This window comes from Phragmites australis, chromosome 9, assembly GCF_958298935.1.
Source record: "Phragmites australis chromosome 9, lpPhrAust1.1, whole genome shotgun sequence".
Classification (NCBI taxonomy): domain Eukaryota; kingdom Viridiplantae; phylum Streptophyta; class Magnoliopsida; order Poales; family Poaceae; genus Phragmites; species Phragmites australis.
The window spans coordinates 23,733,263-23,755,561 of NC_084929.1; positions in this window are offsets into that span (position 1 = coordinate 23,733,263).

Here is a 22,299-nt window from a genome sequence, read left to right on the forward strand (position 1 = left end):
GTGACCAATAAAAAGGAAGCTGAAGTCGAGGCTATTGGATCACTTCCCTTAGCCCTTGATAGTGGCTTTACTCTTAGACTTAATAATGTAGTTTATGTTCCTACCATGAGGAGGAATCTCATTTCCATTTCAATGTTAGACGATGATGGTTTTCATATAATTTTTGAGATAATAAGTGTATTCTTAAGTTTAATTAAGATATTATTGGTCTTGTCATCTGACAAGATAAACTTTATACGCTTACTCTTAATGAATCCTCTGTGTCTATAAATGCCTGTGATGTAAACCATAAGAGAAAGAAATGTACAATTAATGAGACTTATTCGAAACTGTGGTATTGTCGTTTAGACCATATTTCGAGGTGGAGAATGGAGTGTCTCATTAAGGAAGAAATTCTCCCGCCCTTAGACTTCTCTGACTCTGATCACTGCAGAGATTGTATTAAAGGGAAATACGTTATGCAAATAAAGAAGGGGGCCACTCGAAGCACAAGATTATTAGAATTAATTCACATGGACATCTACGGTCCTTTTCCTGTGATATCGGTGGATGGTTTTGATTCATTCATTACCTTCACTGATGATTTTTCCCATTACGGCTATATCTACCACATTAAAGATTGATCTGAGTCTCTCGACGAATTCAAGATATTTAAGACCAAGGTAAAAAATCAGCATAACCTAAAGATTAAAGTAGTGAAATCGAATCGCGGGGAGAGTATTATAAGAGACATGCCCCTTACGGGCAAATCCCTAGTCCTTTTGCCAGATTCTTTCAAGAAAATGGCATAGTAGTCCAATATTCTACACCTGGTGAACCTTAGCAAAACGGGGTAGCTAAGAGACGTAGCCGCACACTCATGGACATGGTGCGAAGTATTCTCAGCTATTGTAGTTTACCAATTGGACTGTGGATGAAGGCACTTAAAACAGCCGCACACATTCTCAATCAGGTTTCTAGTAAATCAATTCCAAAAACATCTTACAAATTATGGACTGAGAGAAAGCCCTCTTTGAAGTATTTGCATGTATGGGGCTATGCAGCTAAAATTAAAGTTTTTAATCCACATATTGGGAAATTAGATCCTAAGATAGTTTTCACTTTATCGGGTATCCTGAGAGATCGAAGGGGTATCGCTTTTATTGTCTAGATAGGATCACTAAGTTTGTTGAAACAAGACACGCTGTATTTCTTAAGAATGGGGATCTGAAGCTCAGGAAAGTTGATCTCGAGGAAAAACAGGTTTATGTGCCTACACTGCTGATCCAAGGGTCCTACATCCCTGTGCCCCAGATGGTTGCATCTCAGTAGAAATTAACATCAGTGCATCCCCTATTGAGGTCTCTGAAATTCCTAACGTTGTACCTAACGATGAGCCTCAGCAGTCGCCTGCAGTACCCAGTCCTAGTCTTGTAGTACCTAACAAACCGATCAAGAGATCACAGCATGACAGGAGACCTGCTATCTTGAACGATTACGTTGTCTACATGAATGGAGACATTAATGATATAGGGAAGGCAGAAAATCCCAACTCACATAAAGAGGTTATGACGAGTGAGCATTCCCGTGAGTGGCTTAATGTTATGAATGATGATATAAATTCTATGAGTGATAATGATGTATGTGACCTAGTAGAAATTTCTAACGAAGCTAAAACATTAGGTTGTAAATGGGTTTACAAAGCAAAGCATGACTCTAAGGGGAATATTGAAAGGTTCAAAGCAAAGGGATGACTCTAAAGGCTTCTCGCAAAGAGAAGGGGTTGACTATAATGAAACTTTCTCTCCTGTATCAAGTAAAGATTCCTTCATAATAAGTATGGTGCTTGTAGCGCATTATGATTTAGAGCTGCAATAAATAGATGTAAAGACGACATTCCTTAATGGTGACTTAGAAGAAAATGTTTATATGGCTTAATCGGAAGGTTTTATCGTAGAAGACAAGGAACATTTAGGATGTGGCCTTAAGAAATCAATTTATGGTTTAAAGCAAGCTTCTATGCAGTGGTATCTCAAGTTTGATAAAGTTATTAGACATTTTGGCGTTAAAGAGAATGAAGTTGATAACTGCATTTATGTAAAGTTTAAATGGGGGAAATTCATCATCTTAATTCTTTATGTGGATGATATCTTATTGGCTAGCAGTGATAAGGATATATTATTTGAGACCAAGAAATTTCTATCATCTAATTTTGATACGAAGGACCTCGGTGAAGCTACTTACATTCTTGGCATTGAGATTCACCGAGATTGGTCCAAAGGAGTATTAGGTTTGTCTCAAAAAGTATACATTGACAGAAAACTGAAGAAATACAATATGATAAGTGCTCTGCCATGCCTGCTCCTATTGTTAAGGGCGATAAGTTTGGGACATCTCAATATCCGAAGAAGCAATATGAAACTAATCAAATGAAGTCAGTTCCTTATGCTTCAGCTGTCAGAAGCATTATGTATGCTCAAGTATGTACATGCGCTAACTTATCTTTCGTGGCCGAGATGTTTGGCAGATATCAGTCAAATCTAGGACCGGACCATTGGAAAGCTGTTAAAAAAGTCCTTCGTTATTTGCAAGGCACTAAGAACTACATGCTCATATTTAGAAAAATCTGATAACCTCGAAATTGTTGGTTATTCGGATGCAAACTTTACGGGGTGTGTGGACACTAAGAAATCCACGTCAGGCTATATCTTCACCCTTGCTGGAGGAGCTATCTCGTTGAAAACCTCTAAACTGACACTTACAGCAACATCAACGATGCAAGTTGAGTTTGTAGCATATTATGAGGCTACCGAGCAGGCTGTATGGCTAAAGAATTTTATCTCAGGATTAAGAGTGGTAGACAACATTTCAAAGCCAATTACGCTGTACTACGATAATCAACCCGTAGTTTTCTATATGAGTAACAACAAGTCGAGTGGTGTTGCCAAATATATCGACATTAAGTATCATATTATGAAAGATAGAATCCAGGATCAAACAATAAGTGTCAAGCATATAAGTACTAAGTCAATGCTTGCGGATCCGCTTACTAAAGGCTTACCACCCCATATTTTTCGTGATCATGTTGCTGGTATGGGGTTATTGAAAAGCCTATGATTCTGGATTAAGAGACCATTAAGCAAACTAACTCCCATTAACTATAACAAATTTCTATTTTGAGATAGAGTGGTGTACTATAGGTATTTGAGTTTCAATGGTATTTTATTAGCCGCTGCAACACTTTGCTTTGGTGTGCTATTGTATTAAGAGTGGACTTATGATGTTAGCCTTACGATTAAGGGAGAGAATGTTAGATTGATCTCGGCTCTAATGGTCACATATCCCAACTAACTGTCGAGTCCAAGAGGGTCACATCGCCCTCATCCCGCACTTTGATCAGAAGCGTAACCAACCATTAGTTGTGGTCCCGTCTCGCCCTACGCCACATAAAAAAGGGGAGCCGGCACGTCATGGGCTAAGGTTCCTGTGAGGTTTAGCCTACCCCGCACAACCTAAACCCTAACGTGATCACAAGGGTGCAGCAGCGAGGCGAAGGCCACCGTCGGACTTCTTCGATCATCTTCGTGAAGCTTTGCATCACGCTGGTCGCACCTACGACCACTATGTCACGTCGGCGACAACAGCACCGACGATCTACATGGCTCCGATTCTCATCACCAAGCACGGCCCCGCCTACTTCACCAATCCACATCTCGGATCACTAATGGCATCTCTGAACGTAGGTACATATCATGCTTCCGTAATTACAAGTGCTTGATCTAGAGCTAGGCCATAATGTTGATTAGCTAAGGTTTATACCCAACAACCATATGTGCCAAACAACCACTCCTCGCGGTCGATGGGGCCGAGGAGGCCGTGTGGGAGCCAACAGCGGGGCCATCTTGGGAGGCTTCCTAGTGTGCACCAGGGTTTCATTTGTTGGTAATAGAAATTTATCGGAGGTCACCGATAAACGGGATTTTTAGATTTATCGGAATTCTATCAGTGATAAACAATTTTTTTGATTAAAATTCAGAAAAAAAATGGGTTAATTTCTCTAGAAAATAACATCGATTGCCTCCAAACTATTTACATAAAAAACTACATATAATAATATAGAAATGAGAGAGTATCACTGATTCAAAGATACAACGATAGTGGTGTACTGGTGTGCCACTAGACGGGAATTTAAAAATTGAAAAAATTAGGTGATAAAGATATTTATCAGGTCTAACCGTAAAACAGAAATATCATAATCATATGATGGATAAATTTTACCCTGCCGCAACACCTGCACCGTGGCCGCAACAGTGGCGGTAAGGAGTGCGACTATAGGACAGAAAATGTTGCGATTCCTTTTTTTAGACGAAGGAATAACATTATTCCGGCCTCTGCATAGCGAAATGCACACAGCCGCTCATTATTACAAAGTTTGATATAACACCTGGTAAACCAGATAAGTTATGGAAAAACAAAAGCATTCTGAACATTGGTCGGTCCAGTTCCTGCTGGTAGTCTATTACTAAACCGCCAACCAAAACGAGCAAAAATCTCCATCACGGTTGTTTCCAATCTTCGACATGCATCCTTTATAAGAGGCTGATCGCCCGTCTTATGCAGCAAAGACCAGTGCCGAATCCAATGCGTGCCCCGAAAAAGAACCTGCATGAAAGAATGAATTTTTGCCCTGTCAAAAACAACATCATTACGACTTAACCAAACAGCCCAGCAAAGTGCACTAGCCCCAACCAAAATGAGGTTTTTAAGATTTTGACTCATCCCATTAAGCCAGCTTCCAAACAAATTGGAGACACTTGTTGGTGGGCTTAAGTCAAACGTAACTTCAACCACACGCCAAATAAATTTAGCAGACAAACGTAACTTCAACCACACGCCAAATAAATTTAGCAGACCGACATTCAAAGAATAGATGTTGTATTGTTTTCTCATAGTGACAGTAACAAGTGATACTATCTTCCCAACGCCGTTTTGCTAAATTATCTTTGGTTAGAGTCTTTCCATTAAAAAGAAACTATAAGAACACTTTAATCTTGAGCGGAAGTTTAAGCTTCCAAAGATGAAGGTTTTTTGAATGACAAACTGACTAATCAAGGATCTATACATCGATCGGACCGTGAATCTTTCATGTTGATGTAGAGACCAATGAAATGTGTCATGACTATTATTAAGCTGTACAGATGCCAACTTAAGAATCAAATCATTCCAAGCAGCCAAGTTGTTGCGATTCCTATGGCCTAATTCTCTATGTGCGTGATGGATTTGCAACTCCAGCGCTGGATTTTCTTTTTCCAAATTACGTCTCATTTGCGCAACGATTGGTCGGATCTATCAGTGTTGTACCTAAGCATATCTTCATTCTATGTTACTTTATGTATCGTGAATGTTTAGTTCTTGTTTCATTCTTGCCTAAAGAGAGGGGCGTGCAGTGGCGTTGCCGTCCTGGAAGCAGCGCAAACATGCTCCACGAAATGCCAACCCGGGACGTCCTCTCGACCACGCGGTCGTCCGCTCGGCTACTGCACTGCTCGTTGGCATGCGGTTCGACGCCTGCACCCTGCCTCACCAAGCTTGGCCTGTGCTCTAATGTCTTTGTGCTCGAAAGGAGTGGCGGACCCGGAATTTTTAAATGAGCCTCGAACTCCATCTTGGCTGTGTGGAGAGAGTTTTTTTTTAATATTTTCTAACATTAATATTTAAATAAATAGATTTTTGATAAAAAAATTACAAAATTAAACATCTACCGCCCTCAGATCGGCAGGTAGGATTTTCAGAGGGCAGTAAGCAGTCTGACATGCTGTGCAGGGGCTAAGAGCCCTCTGGTCGGGCGGTTACTAGCCGAGAACAGCATTTCTGTGAAATCACTGTTCACAGTAATATTTTCGCTTCCATCTTCTTTATACAAAATAATGGTCTTCTGTTGCTCCAAAAATTCTAAATTTTTTTTTACGTGTTTCATAATTCATGTGCAATCCATTTTAATTGGATTCACTAAAAAGTATGTGTAGAATTTAAACTAAAATTCTTCAAAAATGACTACTTTTATAAAATGGTTATTTCTACAATGGACTTCTATAGTCTTTTTTGGAGAATTTTAGTTTATAAAAATAGTCTTTGTGAGGATGAGGCACCGTGATCCTAGTCTTGTGTGGCATGCAAAAACTAACTCTCACCAGTGAATTGCACGGGAGCAACAACAGAGAATGGGCATGCAGGAACACCGCCTCCCTGACCTTCATTGTCAGCGCTATCTATCTTTGAGCTACTGTTATTCGACTATCGATAAGTTAGGCTCTTTGGGTCACTATCTGTGCTCTCATTGTTTTGCACTTGTCTTTTACCTTTACTCTTAATCTTCTTGCTCTTCTTTAGATGCGTCATTTGCTTTTTTTCTCTTTCCTGTGTGTGCCACCTACCACTTTAGCAGCCCACTATTGCAAATCTTGTGCGTTCACTGTGTTTGTCACTATGTGAGTTGGCAGAGGTATGTCACTATCTATGTCCTCCTTATCAAGCTCTGGGGCTGATGAGGACATCACTCCCTCGGATACATACAATGATCCTCCATTGAACTTTCAAGATCCAATCACAAGAGCTCGCGCACGACAATTAAATTTAGAGGTGGGCTCGTTCCTAAGCAACTCTTTATATAATTTTGAGAATAGATTACTACCTAATGATTATGTGTTGCTTAGGAATCATGGAGATGACAAGAAGACATATAGAGGAAGGCTTGGAGGCGTGGAGGAGCAGCTAGGACGTCCAACAACAGCAGGAGGTCCAGTCCAACTCGAGTCCGAATCAGCCTCGACCTCCAGGACCAGCGAGCAGTAAAACGGACACCCAGGACGCATCCGGACTCCGTTTTCGATGATTCACATATGGTTGGAAAGATAATTTCATAAGGAAACCAATGGAGTTGGTTTGAGGTCCAAATTCCTTCTGAGTCAACGGAAAACGTTGAAACAAGTCAGCATCCAGAATCTGTCCCGGTGCTGCGTCACCGTTTTTGGTCCGTTGGGCCGTGTATCGTCGTTGAGCCCATTAGGGGGGGCGTGACCAGGGGGTGTGACGACCCTAGACCCTTATTATCTGCCGCCGCCGCTCTCGTTAGGGCGGGTTTTGCTTAGATTATTCTGTCAAGAACAGTTTCGCCGTTTCGTCGGTTTGTGAGACCCCAACTCGTGAGATTAATCATTCATCTGCAATTTGGTTGCATTCTTCCTTGTTCTTGCTTGTGTTCTTCGATTCGCAGGCAAGGACTTTAGCCTTCTTGGCGAGGTCAACCGTGCAACGCCGGTTGATAACCAGAGGAGACGTGGTGCTGCGATTGCGGGGTTTCGGATCGTGTTGTTCGGAAGCCGGATCGACTTGTGTCTCGTTTCCACCAAATCGAGAGTTACCAGAACCTTTCGGAAGATCGGGAACCCTTGTTCATATTAGGGGCAGCATTTGATCTACCGGTCTCCATCTAGTTCTGGAGCGGATTGTTCTCCTTTTTCAATATGAGCTCCATAAGCCGCTAAAATGGATCATCATCAACAGTCGACCTGATGCATGCATCCAAATTATTCTGTATTCTCATGTTGTAGTTGACACATACCAACTTATGGAGCTTCTTGTAGCTTAAGCGATTGCGAACTTTCATGTGGATAAATGCAAATGTACTCCAGTTCCTCTCACACCCACTAGATGAAGCGCACCGAGACACCAACTGATTTCAACAATAAATTTATCGTATGCGCCACACAAAGCTGCCACGCTATAGCAGGATATTCCCTTTTGAGAACTTGATAGGCCTTCTTATAGTTGGACCCGTTATCAGTTACGATCTACATAATATTTTGTGGCTCCAAATCATTGACCACTGCTCTTATCTCCTGCATAAACGAATCAACCAAATAAACATGCAACAATTGCAATACTATGTTACTAACTCAGCAAAACAATGTACCTTGTTCAAATGCTTTGCATCTTGACTGTAGCCAGTCGCATCTACGGATTTGTGAAAAAATATACGATCATGACAATATATAAGAAAATTAATAATACTCATGTGCATCGGTCTAGTCCATGAATTACACATAATGGTCACATTATACTCTGGCCATTCTAGCTTTCACTTATCAAATATCTTCTTTAATGCACTCTCGTTCTCGTCCAGGTACTTACCATCTATATCCTGGCCAGTAGAGATGATACACCATTGCCTGTTATAGAACAGATAGTCATAAGTTAAAAAGAAATAAATATGACAACAATAAATTCATTACAAACTTAATCACTCACCCTATTTCTGTGTTTCTTTCACTGTAGCAACAAAGAATGTGTCGTTTACCCTTCTACCAGGAATACCTAAAGTGTGAAAAAAATTGGACCATACCAAACCAATAGCTTCCTTCGCTTTCTTTCCCTTCGCACTCTATGATCCAATGTCAATCCTCTGCTGCACAGGGGCTTTTGCTACAGTAACATCGTAATCTCTGACACTTGGTAGTGGCTCCCTGGTTGAAGATGCCCTCCTAAGCATCATCTTTAACACATTTACTCCTCTATCACTTCCACTGCTACCTCCATGCTCGTAGGACTCACATCTCCTGAACTCTTCCTCCTCCCTAGACTAAGCCATGACACGCTGCACCTGTTCCTCTTCCATCTCCTCATTATCGCTTGTCAAATCTACTTGAACTCTTGCTGACTGTTGCCTTCGAAAACCTCTCCTCAGACTTTCCCTTCATCTTATCTCTTGCCCTATCCAGCTCATGTCTGAAATAATCACCCACATTTGGAGACACCCTATCACAATATGTAACATTTGTTTCGTGCCCTACCAAATGTTCTTTCAACCTTGTGGCACCATCGCCTTTCTTTTCCTTATTACAGTAATTGCACCTAAACCCTAGGGCTAAATTGTCCCCGTGTTGTTACTTGTTGGGGTTAGTTAGTGTCCGAAAGTGTTAGTTTTGTTTAATGTTTTCTCACTGTTGGAATTTGTAGAGTGATAATAGGATGATATATGTTCTTTTGGAGTAATCGATGGCGGATAGAGATGTGATATAGTAGCATGGGGACAATTTGGCCCTGGGGTTTAGGTGCAATTATTGCAATAAGGAAAAGAAAGGTGATGGTGCTACAAGTTTGAAAGAATATTTGGCAGGGCGCGGATCTAATATTATACATTGTGATAGGATGCCTCCAGATGTGCGTGATTATTTCATGCGTGAGCTAGATAGGGCAAGAGATAAGAGGAAGGGAAAGTCTGAGAAGAGGTTTCAGAGGCAAGAGTCAGCAAGAATTCAAGTAGATTTAACAAGCGATAATGAGGAGACAGAAGAAGAATAGGTGCAGCGTGTCATGGCTCAGTCTAGGGATGAGAAAGAGTTCAGGAGGAGGGCAGTGAGTCCTACGAGCATGGAGGTGGCAGTGGAAGTGACAGAGGAGGTAATGTGTTAAAGAGGATGCTTAGGAGGGCATCTTCAACCAGGGAGCCACCACCAAGTGTCAGAGATTACAATGTTATTGTAGCAAAAGCCCCTGTGCAGCAGAGCATTGACACTGGGTCATGGAGTGCGAAGGGAAAGAAAGCGAAGGAAGCTATTGGTTTGGCATGGTTCAAATTTTTCCACACTTCAGCTATTCCTGGTAGAATGGCGGACGACGCATTCTTTGTTACTGCAGTGAAAGAAACACAGAATAGGGTGAGTGATTAAGTTTGCGATGAATTTATTGTTGTCATATTTCTTTCTTTTTGACTTATGACCATCTGTTCTATAACAGGCGATGGTGTACCATCTCCAACTGATCGGGATATAGATGGTAAGTACCTGGACGAGAACGAGAGTGCATCAAAGAAGATATTTGACAAGTGGAAACTAGAATGGTCAGAGTATGGTGTGATCATCATGTGTGATTCTTGGACTGGAGCGACGCACATGAGTATTATTAATTTCCTTATATATTGTAATGGTCGTATGTTTTTTCATAAGTCCGTAGATGCGACTGGCTACAGTCAAGATGCAAAGTATTTGAACAAGGTACATTATTTTGCTGAGTTGGTAACATAGTATTGCAATTGTTGCATGTTTATTTGGTTGATTCGTTTATGCAGGAGATAAGAGCAGTGGTCAATGATTTGGAGCCACAAAATATTGTGCAAATCGTGACTGATAACGGGTGCAACTATAAGAAGGCCTGTCAGGTTCTCAGAAGAGAATATCTTGCTATCACGTGGCAGCCTTGTGTGGTGCATACGATAAATTTAATGTTAAAATCAGTTGGTGTCTCAGTGCGCTCCATCTAGTGGATGGGAGAGGAACTGGAGTATATTTGCATTTATCCACACGAAAGTTCGCAACCGCTTAAGTTACAAGAAACTCCATAAGTTGGTATATGTCAACTACAACCTGAGAATACAGAATAATTTGGATGCAGGCTTCAAATTGATTGTTGATGATGATTCATTTCAGCTGCTTATGGAGCTCACATTGAACGAGAAGAACAATCTGCTCCGGGACTGGATGGAGACCGGTAGATCAAAAGCTGCCCCAGAGATTGATGAGGAGGACACAAACAGTGACATACCCCTGCCAACTCACCTGGTAACAGACACAGTGAACCCACAAGATTTGCAACGGTGGGCTGCTAAAGTGGTAAGTGACACACACGGGAAAGAGGAAAAAGCAAATGACGCATACAAATAAAAGCAACAAGATTAAGGGTAAGGACAAAAGACAAGTGCAAAATGATGAGAGCACGGATAGTGACCCAAAGAGCCCAACTCACCAAGAGTCGAATGACAGTAGCTCAAAGACATATAGCGCTGACGATGACGGTCAGGGAGGCGGTGTTCCTCCACGCCCATCCTCTGTCATTTCTCTTGTGCAATTCACTAGTAAGAGTCAGTTTTTACATGCCACACAAAACCAGGACCACGATACCCCATTCTCAAAAGATATGTCATACAGGGTGGCCATGATGGACCACAAGATAGTGGAAGCTATTCCAACAACTATGGCATAGGGAGTAGTTCTAGATCGTATCTGTACCACTATCATATGTCTGATGCTCAGTCAGAGCTTCCTATTCAGTGGGTCTATGAGTGACAATACCCTGAGTTTTATACCATATTGCAAGGACAATAGTCAACCACTTCTGCATGGATAGGGCAAATTTGGTAGAGTTTAAGACAGAGTTGCTATCTACACAACGGATAATACTTATGTCCACCGAGAAGTACAATACAGTCGAATTTAATCGTTCTCCCAAGCTGATGGTTCTGAAGGTGATGATAATTTACTTTCTGCAACTACTTTATTTCCATACCATGGTATTGTACTAATTTTTTTCCATCTCGTAGGTTTCACGTGGCGTGGATACTATGCAAACTATATTTTAAGTATCGATCATCACTTTGGTAAGTACTGATGGATGGCATGTGATTGTGTTTTTAGCTTTTGTACGAACAATTCGACATATTTATTAATTTGAGGTGCTACATATGTAATGTATGCATATATTCGATGAAACAATTATTTGGTCATGCTCATATTGCTATTAGTATCTACTCGTATGGACAATTCAACATATTTATTAATTTGAGGTGATATATATGTAATGTATGCATATATTCGATAAAACAATTATATGGTCATACTCGTATTACTATTAGTATCTATTTGTTTGCTTGAAAATGTTCAAAATATAGCAAATATCATGCCTAAATTTTTTCTAATTAAATAAAACATAACAAATCTCATGCCATATTTGTTTCTATTTTTTATTTTTTATGATTTTTTTGATTTTCCTAAAAAAATTCGTAGAATTCAACTAAACCGGTCGGTTATCGCTTCAAATCGCTCTGTTTTCGATCAAAATCGCTCGGTTATCGAGTATATGGTTATCGAAAAAATCGTTCGATTTATCGCAAAAGCGCTCGGTAACTGGTCCAATTCGACCTGTTACTGAATGGCGAATCGGGCGATTTTTTTTCAAATTTTAAATTTGACCGAGTGAATTTTAAGTGAATTCTTACCGAATTTTGAGCGGTTATCGTGATAACCGCGATTTTTCGATAACCGTCCGGGTCCGGTTTTCATGTCTCAAACGATATTGTGAACCTTATCTCGGACCACGAAGCCTCTGCAAAAGAGAGAATAGAAGTGCCGAACTATGCTGATAACGCTGCTGAAGATACTCCCACATCTCCCTAGCTGATGAGAGACCTATAAGGCGATAAGTTCACCCTGATCGATTCCTCTGCACTCATGCACAAGATATCCATCACACAACGGTCACTGAGCCACCAATCCACGGCAGCCTTTGCATCAACCTCATCAGCAGGAGGATTGTCAGTGAGGTGGGATGCCAGACCATTGAACCTGAGGAGCATGCGAACTGTAGTTCTGGTCATTCAGCTTGACATCTAATGCTGCTAGGAGAGCATCATCACTGAAAGCGCTATCGGAGGCCATAGGAGAGTAGCAAGGGTAGCAAGTGACGGCGTTGGGAATTGTGAGAACAGCTGCAGCAGTCAGTCACAAGCAAGCAAGTCCAGCAGCACCAACTGCACAATGCAGTACCACCAAATTCTTCAGCAAGCCCAAAACAGAGTCCACCGAAACAGCTCTCGCTAGCAGATGCACAAATCAGCAGATGGCTTCAGACGGTGGAAGATTGGGTGCGGTAGACGGCTCCAAGAGGCAGCAAGAGCCTTGCGCCGGCGTTGGCGGCAATGGCCGAGGGCTGGAGGGCCCTGGGCAGCGGCACCTTAGCAGACAGTTCTTCGCTTAGGGTATGGTATGAAACTATGAGCGAAAGAAAAAAAATGATTGTGCATTCCATTCTTCCATTTTGCTTGAACACCAATGCTAGAGGAATTTTAAAAGTAAAACAATCACTACACGAAATCCTGCTCGTCAAATGCCTTGGTGTGTTCTACTGATAGCTTAGAATTTGTAGTTCGTTCTTGCAGAACTAACCCTATCACCTTAGCAAGACAATTGCATTTTTCTTACTGCTTTCTGTGTTCGTTGAACTTACGTTTTTCATACTGTGACAGACATACATCAAAGCATACCACACGATTCAGCTGCGACTGCTCCGCAGACAAAGTGGGATGATGACGGTGTGAAGCTGCGTTCAGCTGCTGTATCCCTTTCTGTTTCATAAATGTGCGAAACAGGATACCACACGATTCCATTAGAACTTCGGCTTCAGCAGCATGCATAGAGGAATCATTTCGATCTTACATTTTGGTCGTGGAAAGATGTTACATAGTTCTATTAGTCGGCAACAACTACAAACGAACTGGCTGAGATTCTTGCACATCATTGGAGTGCATCTGTAACATTTTTTTCTAATGAAAAAATATTTTGAGAAATGGCATCATAACTGGATTTAGTTGATTATTTGGATCTTATTTATCTACAATAGTTCTCTATCTCAGTCTAACACAAGAGTGGTACCGGTCTGTAAGTATGAAATGGCTAATTTCACTTGGTCCCCCTTGAGTTGACTTGGATTCCATCAACTTTTGCAAATCTGCTAGCTCCTTATATGGTATTATAAAAGTGTATCTAGTTTTTATATGTGATTTTGGTAATTAATGATAATACTTATAGACTAACTATATTGTTGAGAATTATTAGTAGAATTTTCCATAGGTGATACATGAAAGAGAGATATACATTAAGATCAATAGCTCTATGTTACACTAATAATGATGTTGAGAATTGTTATTAGGTTATTCTATAGGAGATACATAAGAAATGAAATATAGATTCATTAAAAAGTATCATGAGTACAAAGAATTGCATCAAAGTCAATAAGCTTTTAATGATGCTAATAAAAAAGAAAGAAAAGCTCATATAAGATTGACGATAAACGTGAATGCTAAGTTACTTGTGGTGATCAAGTAACTAAAGATATGCTATTATCAATAGAGTTTTATGAACTAATCCATATGTTTTATGCTTAAGAGTAAGTTCGGGTTAGGATCTATAAGAAGATATAAGTTGAATTTAAATCATATATGCTAAGGGTGAAGAACAATATTGGACTCCATATATGATAAATTGAATTTATTAAAGATATCCGATACAAAATGGTTTTCTATGGCAAGATGGTGAAGGGCAATCAAGACTCGACTGTGATGGACCATCCAGTGGTGAAGGATAAACAAATGACTTGGCACCGAAGGACCAAGACGATGGTGAAGAGCGAGTGAAGGCTTTACGCTAATGGACTGTGTGAGGTCATAGGAAGCTATAGGTGACTAGCATCAATTATATAAAGAATCAAGAAGAGATTTAGTGAACATTATATGAAAGTTGGCAACCCTCAAGGTTTGAAAGAAAGAAGCGGTACTTAAGAGTTTTCAAAGGTTCAAATTGGTTCAAACGAGTTTTACATTTGAATTTGAGTATAGGTATGCCACACTATTAAGAGGGACGCAACATGAGCTATTTGTCGTGTCTCAGTGCTCAAGAGTTTCTAATCAAAAGTGAGAGCTCGCTTTAGTAATTCGGTGCGGAAAGTGTGGAAGTGTTTGAATTGGGTTTCGGAGTGCTCCTAGTTTGATCAAATATGTTTGGGATCATGAATTCGGTTGGGATGTGTAGCCCTCTGAATAAGCTTTCCGTAGAGTCTAAACTCGTCGAAATCAAACTTCAGGATCAAAAGTTACCACAATTTTCAAAGGGTCAGCTGTGCTGAATTCGGACTCTCCGGGTTGACCCGGATACTCTGGGTTGGCCAGAGTCTCCGCATTTAGCTTTGATCCAAGTGGTCTGTTAGGGCATAAGTGTTTCACCCGGATACTCCAGGTTGACCCGGATAGTCCTAGTGGTTGGAGTCTCCGAACTTTACTCCGGCTAGAGCTCTTAGTTATGTGTTTTAGTGCTAACTCGAAGTCTTAGGGTTGACTAGGATACTCTAGGTAAGTATAAAAAGCTGTGTAACGGCTAGTTTTTGGGGAAAGAGTATAAATAACCCTTCAGCCTCACCCTTGTTTACTGTTGTTTAGGCACGAAAGAAAAACTTTTTACAGCCAAAAGAACTCTCTCTCACTCCAATCTAGTGTGTGATTTAAGAAGAAAAGTGAGTTGGGTTGAGAGATTGCAAATTTGAGTGCAAGTGAGTGTATATCCTATCTTGAGCACTCGAGTTCATCGACAAGAAGTTTGCAAAGCATTTGTTACTCTTAGAGCTTTGGGCTCCTAGGCGGCTAAGCGTTGTCGGCGAGCACATAAGTTTGTGGTGTGCGGCGGAAAGTTTGTGAATACTTCTCCTCCGGAAGGGGAGAAATCAAAAGTGGAAGCTAAGCTCAAGTGTGATCGAGCTTGGAGAGGAAAAGGGTTAAGAGAAACCTGACTCAACTATGACTAAGCCCCTCAACGGAGACGTAGGAACCTCTATAGGTGTCCAAACTTCAAGAAACAAATCTTGTGTCTGCTCTCTTGTTTTCTTGTTCTTGTGTTCTTAATTAATATTTATACATATTACTCGATCTACTTGTTCGTGTGAAATTGATTGTAAGTACTCTATGGATCTACTTGGAATCATCACTTGAAACACACGACTTTATTTGATTTGAGCTAGAACTCTTTAGATATTGTTTAATTTTAATTTTGAGTTCATTCTCTGTTGAACCCGGAGGTTCCGTATTGAACCCGGATACTCCAGATACTATACAATCAGATTTGAATCCAGAGTATCCGGGTCAATCCGGATTATCTGGTGAACAATATTTTCAGGGTTTTTTTAATTAGAGTTTTTTTTTCATATATCTTACTAGAATTGAATAATTTTGGTCATCCTAGGATTGTAACTTTCACATCTTTTTAGGGTAATTGTGTACTAGTTGAGCCTAACTTATTTAGGATTTTCACTTGTGAAAAATCATTTAGTTTATTTTTCGCTACAAGTTTAGATCAACAGTAAAAGGGGATGGATTTTTGTAAAAATGGCTATTCACCCCTTTCTAGGCAACATCATTGTCCTTTCAATTGTATCAGAGACAAGTCTCTCTTTTAGAGCTTCACCGCTTAGAGAGTAAAGATGTCAACTAGTAGATTAGTGCACATAGAACCACTCCTATTAGATGGCTCTAATTATATTAAGTGGAGTACTCGCATGCTTTATAATTTTAGGACCATTGATCCTCAAATAGAGCGAGTTATAGATGTGAGCATTTCTCCTCATAGTGATAAACTCTTATCGGTTGAAGAGGAAGAGAAATGCATATATCTTAATGATCAAGCCACTAATGCTTCATTTAATACGTTAAGTATAGATGTGGTTGAATCCATCTTGCCGCTTGAAGATGCTCATCTCATTTGGACTACTCTTAAGGAAAGATATAACAAGTCTAAATGTGATGAAGAAGAACTCCTTCCGGCGACGTCATTTGAGAAATGCTTTACTTCATCATCACATCATGAAGAGCACCAAATGACTTCCTCTCTTATCCAAGAGGATGCCTCTTCATCTACCTCACCAATTGATAAACCGAGCAAGGTAATAATATAGTGAGTGGGATTAGTAAGTGTTCAAACATTCCTTTGAATTTTACAACACTTGCAATAAAATTTCTAAATCTACTAGTATTGTTAACTCTTACATATCATCTAGTGCAATTTTGCCTATTTATCATGATGATATGGTTAATTATCCTCATTATAATGAATCTGTTTCTATTAGTATTTATGATACTAATATTTTGAAGGAAATAGAAGTTTACTTGAGACAAAGCTTATGTGGAAAGACTTCAAGAAAAATCAAGAAGATAAATTCACCTAAGAGAAGATAAAAAAGGATGTGCTATACATGTCATCAATATGGACATTATAGCATTGATTGTCCTCAACTTGGAAGTGAAGCATCCATCTATCCAAGGTGTTTATCCTCTCACACCGATTCTCCATTGTATCTCATGTCAAAAGGTAAAAAAAAAAGGTAAGTGAGGTTAATAATGCTAATGTTAGTTCTAGTGGTAATGATAGTGATGAGCTCGGGTTTGATCATTTGAGCAAAAATGATATATCTAAAATGATCAAAATCATGCGCATAATTGAAAGCCATGAGGAAAGCCTCGAGAGTCAAGAGGAATGCTTCATTGAGAAAATTGAATAGCTTAAGACCTTAAATATGAAATATGAAAACTTAAAGAATCTCATAGTTGTTTATCTAATATTTATGAGGATCTTAAAGTTAAGTATATTTCTTTGCTTGATAAATTAGATGTTATGCCTCTAGTGAATTAAGAAAAATCATGTCCTAATTGTAATATTTTATCTAAGGATAAATTCACTATTTCTCCTATTGATGATGCTTGTGCTACTAACTCTAATTCTTGTGTAGCATCTTTGGAGAAAGAAAATGTTGAGTTAATGGCTCAATTTGAAAAGCTTACTGGCAAGCATGTGAGGCTACAAGAAAGTCATGACAAGCTTTTGTGCACTTATGAGGATCTTGTAGATTCTCATGCCATACTAGAAATAGCTCATGAGGTAATGGTAATCACGGTAAAATCCTATGAACCTCATGTAAACATTAGCACATTTTCTTTGCCGAATATAAATTTGACATGTGCTAGTTCTAGCAATTCATTTGATGTCAATTTTATATCCAATGATGAATTACCTACTAATTCTTATTGCTCTAAGGCTAATATTTTCTCTAGTGTTACTTGTGATATTGATAGTAAAGGGAAAAGCAAAAAGCTCAAGGATCAAGTGTATTAAAGAAATAAAAGTGGACTTAGACTCAATTCTAACAAGAAGAATAAGTCCAAAAATGTCAAGATCAAATGGCAAAATCAAAAGAAGCTCAATGCTCTCATCACTCGCTTCAAGTGCAAGAAGGAGGGTTACCATATGAGAGATTACTCATATCAAGTGCTTCAAGTGCTCAAACATGGGACACTATACCTCTATGTGTTCTAACAAGGTTGATGACAAGACCATACATCCAAATAAGAAAATAAGAATAAGCAAGATAAAGTGCTATGGATGTAATGAGAAGGGACATGAAGTTGCATCATACCCCTACATGAAAAAAAGAAGGTCTTATTTCATCAATGAAGAGGCTCACTGGCAAGGAAGCAAGCAAGAAGCAAGATGAGAAGGCATCTTGCAAGGATATGCATCGCATTTGCTATGCTTGCCAAGCCAAGGGACATATTGGTAAAAATTATCTAAGTGGTAACATTCCTAAGTCTAACTCTTTTAATAATGATCAATGCTTGCTTATGAAGGATAAGAATAGTGCTTGTGTTGCTAAGGTGATTAGTTCACCTCATGTCAATATAAAAACTATTTGGGTGCCTAAGTCTCTAGTGACTAATCTTAAAGAACCCAACATATTTTGGGTACCATAAAGTTCTTAATTTGCTATATAGGTACTTGAAGATGTATTGTAGACTTAGCTCACTTGAGAAGAATTATATTACACATATCATGTCAAGTTTCCTTTAAAGTGATATTTCTCATCATTTGTGGAAAGAGAGCCAAGTATGAAGATTATTGTTCTAATATGAAGAATCAATCACATCTCGTTGGCTAAGCAATGAATGCTTGGTGGGAGTCACCAGAAAAATATCAAGAAAGATCAAGAGCTCATCAAGTATCTAAGAGACCATTTCATCAATGATACTCAAAGAGATATTTGAAAAGAATGATGATAATTTCTAAAACCTCTAGTTACAATTTCTTGTGAATTTTACCTTTTGTGTCCTTGTGAGCTATATTAGGTAAAAGAAATATTAGAGGAGTTGGACTTGGTGATGACTATGCAAGATGAACTTAATCTATATGATCTTATGGTTATAAGTTCATTCTTGGCACAAGTATTTCCTTTGTAAATTTATTTTGTGTCTTAACTCAAAATATAGGGTAAATTTCTCTAGATTCTTGAATGAACTATGTGTATGTTACAAACAATTCAATTACTTGGATGCACATATTTAAGGGGAGCTCATCCTATGTTTTGTAATTCGAGACTAACATATCTTCAAGTAAAATTTGTATTTAATATCTTTGTGAAATGAATGTCGTCAAGGATGTCAATGAGAATTGGCATTGAAGACTTGGCTATTTATATGAAGAGCTATCTAATTGTTTAAAGAGTCGAGTTATATGAAAATATATTTACTATCTATCCAATGTCATTCTATAAAGGTAATATTTTATCACAATACCTTAAATTCATATTCTTGTTCACTGTGTTAGATTTTTGTTCTACATAATTTTCTAGAAAGTTCCAGAACTCGAAAGTTCTGGATCAGGATGGAATATCCGAGTGCTCTAGAACTCGGAGGTTCCGGGTTGTATCCGTAAACTCTGGATTCTAGAAGTTTCTAGCTCTTTGCATCTGTAGTTTTTGTATCTATGCTTGTTTTAGAGTTTATGCTTATTCTAGCATATGTAGACATCATTACAATCTTGTCATATCTATATTTCATATCCATACTTGTCTTGATTGCTTACTAAGTATACTATGAATTTTTTCTAGTGCATCTAGCTTTTCTTGCTAACAAGTATGTGTAAATCATATAACTAGTATGTGTAGAATGCATTGCACATTCATATGTTGATTGTGGTTTTAGAGTCATATTTAATCATATCCATCTTATTGAATTCTATTTTGGCCATTTTAGAGAAATTAAGGATCATCACATTATAGGATAGTATTATGCTTTATGCATCTTAAATACCCATAAAGTGTGAATATTTAAGTAATACCACTTAGAATTAATATCATTGCTTATCTAGTATCTATGTGGTATGTCAAGCTCATATAAACCTCAATTTTGCAAGAATCTATTAATTAATCAATATTTGATCTTAAATTAAAACTTGAGATTCTTGGTACTTCTCTAATAATCTATTTAATCTCAAGATTTTAATTTGAATCATTTCTCATTCGAATCAGGTCAACTATGGTTTTTATATGTTTACTTGTAATATCATTGGAGTGCATATGCAACATTTTTTTCTAATTAAAAATATTTTGAGAAATCGCATCATAACTGGATTTAGTTGATTATTTGGATCTTGTTTATCTACAATGGTTCTCTATCTCAGTCTAACACAAGAGTGGTATCCGTTTGTAAGTATGAAATGGCTAATTTCACTTGGTCCCCCTTCAGTTGACCTGGATTCCATCAACTTTTGCAAATCTGCTAGCTCCTTATCAAGCATTATAAAAGTGCATCTAGCCTTTATGTGTGGTTTAGGTAATTAATGACAATATCTATGGACTAACTATGTTATTGAGAATTGTTAGTAGGATGTTTCATAGGTGATATATGAAAGAGAGATATGCATTAAGATCAATAAGCTCTATATGATGCTCGAGTAAGTGATGATAATACCTATAGACTAACAATGATGTTGAGAATTATTATCAGGTTATTTCATAGGAGATTCATTAAGATGTACCATGAGTTCAAAGAATTGCATCGAAGTCATTGAGCTCTTAATGATGCTCATAAGAAGAAAGAAAAGCTCATATAAGATTAGCGATAAGCGTGAATGCTAAGTTACTTGTGGTGATCAAGTAATTAAAGGTATGCCATTATCAATAGAGTTTTATGAACTAACTCATGTGCTTTGTGCTTGAGAGTGAGTTCAGGTTAGGATCTATAAGAAGGCATAAGTTGAATTGAAATATATGCTAAGAGTGAAGAACAAGATTGGACTCCATATATGATAAAAATGAATTTATTGGAGGTGTCAGATACAAAATTGTATTATATGGAAAGACGGTGAAGGGCAATTAATACTCGACTGTGATGGATTATCTAGTGGTGAAGGGCAAGCAAATGGCTTGACTCCGAAGGATCAAGATGATGATGAAGAGCGAGTGAAGACTTTACGCTAATGGACCGTGTGAGACCATGGGAAGCTATGGGTGACTCACATCAATCATACGAAGAATCAAGAAGAGATGGAGTGAAGATTATATGAAAGTTACCAACCCTCAAGGTTTGAAAGAAAGAAGCGGTACTTGAAAGTTTTTAAAGGCTCAAATTGGTACAAATGAGTTTTACATTTGAATTTGAGTATAGGTATGCCACACTATTAAGAGAGATGCAACGTAAGCTATTTATCGTGTCTTAGTGCTTAATAGTTTCTAATCAACCCAAAGTGAGAGTTCATTTTAGGAATCCGATACGGAAAGTGTAGAAGTGTTTGAATTGGGTTTCAGAGTGTTCCTAGTTTGATAAAATGTGTTTGAGATCACGAATTCAGTTAGGATGTGTAGCCCTCTGAATAAGTTTTCCGTAGAGTATAAAATCGTCGAAATTGAACTTCGGGATCAAAAGTTATCGCTGTTTTCAGTGGGTTAGCTATGTTGAACTCAGACTCTCCGGGTTGGCTAGAGTCTTCGGGTTTAACTCCAAGCCAAGTGGTCTATTAGAGCCTAAGTGTTTGACCCGAATACTCCGGATTGACCTGGATACTCCTGATCACCGGAGTCTCTGGATTTTACTCTGATCAAGGCTCTCGGTTATGCATTCTAGTGCTAACTCGGAGTCTCCGGGTTGACCCGGATATTCCGGATTAGTAAAAAAAACTGTATAATGGCTAATTTTTAGGGGAATGGTATAAATAACCGCTCACCCCAACCCTTGTTTGTTGCTGCTTGGGCACGAAAGAAGAACCTTCTAGAGCCAAAAGAACTCCATCCCACTCCAATCTAGTGTGTGATTTGGGAAGAAAAGTGAGTTGGGTTGAGAGATTGCAAGTTTAAGTGCAAGTGAGTGTATCTCCCATATTGAGCACTCGAGTTCATTAGTAAGAAGTTTGCGAAGCGTTTGTTATTCTTGGAGCTTTGAGCACCTAGGTGGCTAGGTGTCGCCGGTGAGCACATAAGGTTGTGGTGTGCCATAGGAAGTTTGTGAAGACTTCGATTTCGCCTCCGGAATAAAAAAAAAATCAAGAGTGGAAGCCAAGCTCAAGTGTAACTGAACTTGGAAAAGAAAAGGGTTGAGAGACCCGGCACTGTGACCAAGCCCCTTAAGGAGACGTTGGAACCTCTAGAGGAGGTGTCTGAACTTCGAGAAATAAATCTTGTGTATCCTCTCTTGTTCTCTTGTTCTTGTATTTTTGCTTAATATTTATGCATATTGTTCTATCTACTTGTTCGTATGAAATTGATTGTAGGTACACCCCAGATCTACTTAGAATCATCACTTGAAACGTATGGTTTCATTTGGTTTGAGCTAGAACTCTTTAAACGCTGTTTAATTTCATTTTGAGTTCATTCTTGTTGAACCCGGGGTTCTGTATTGAACCCACA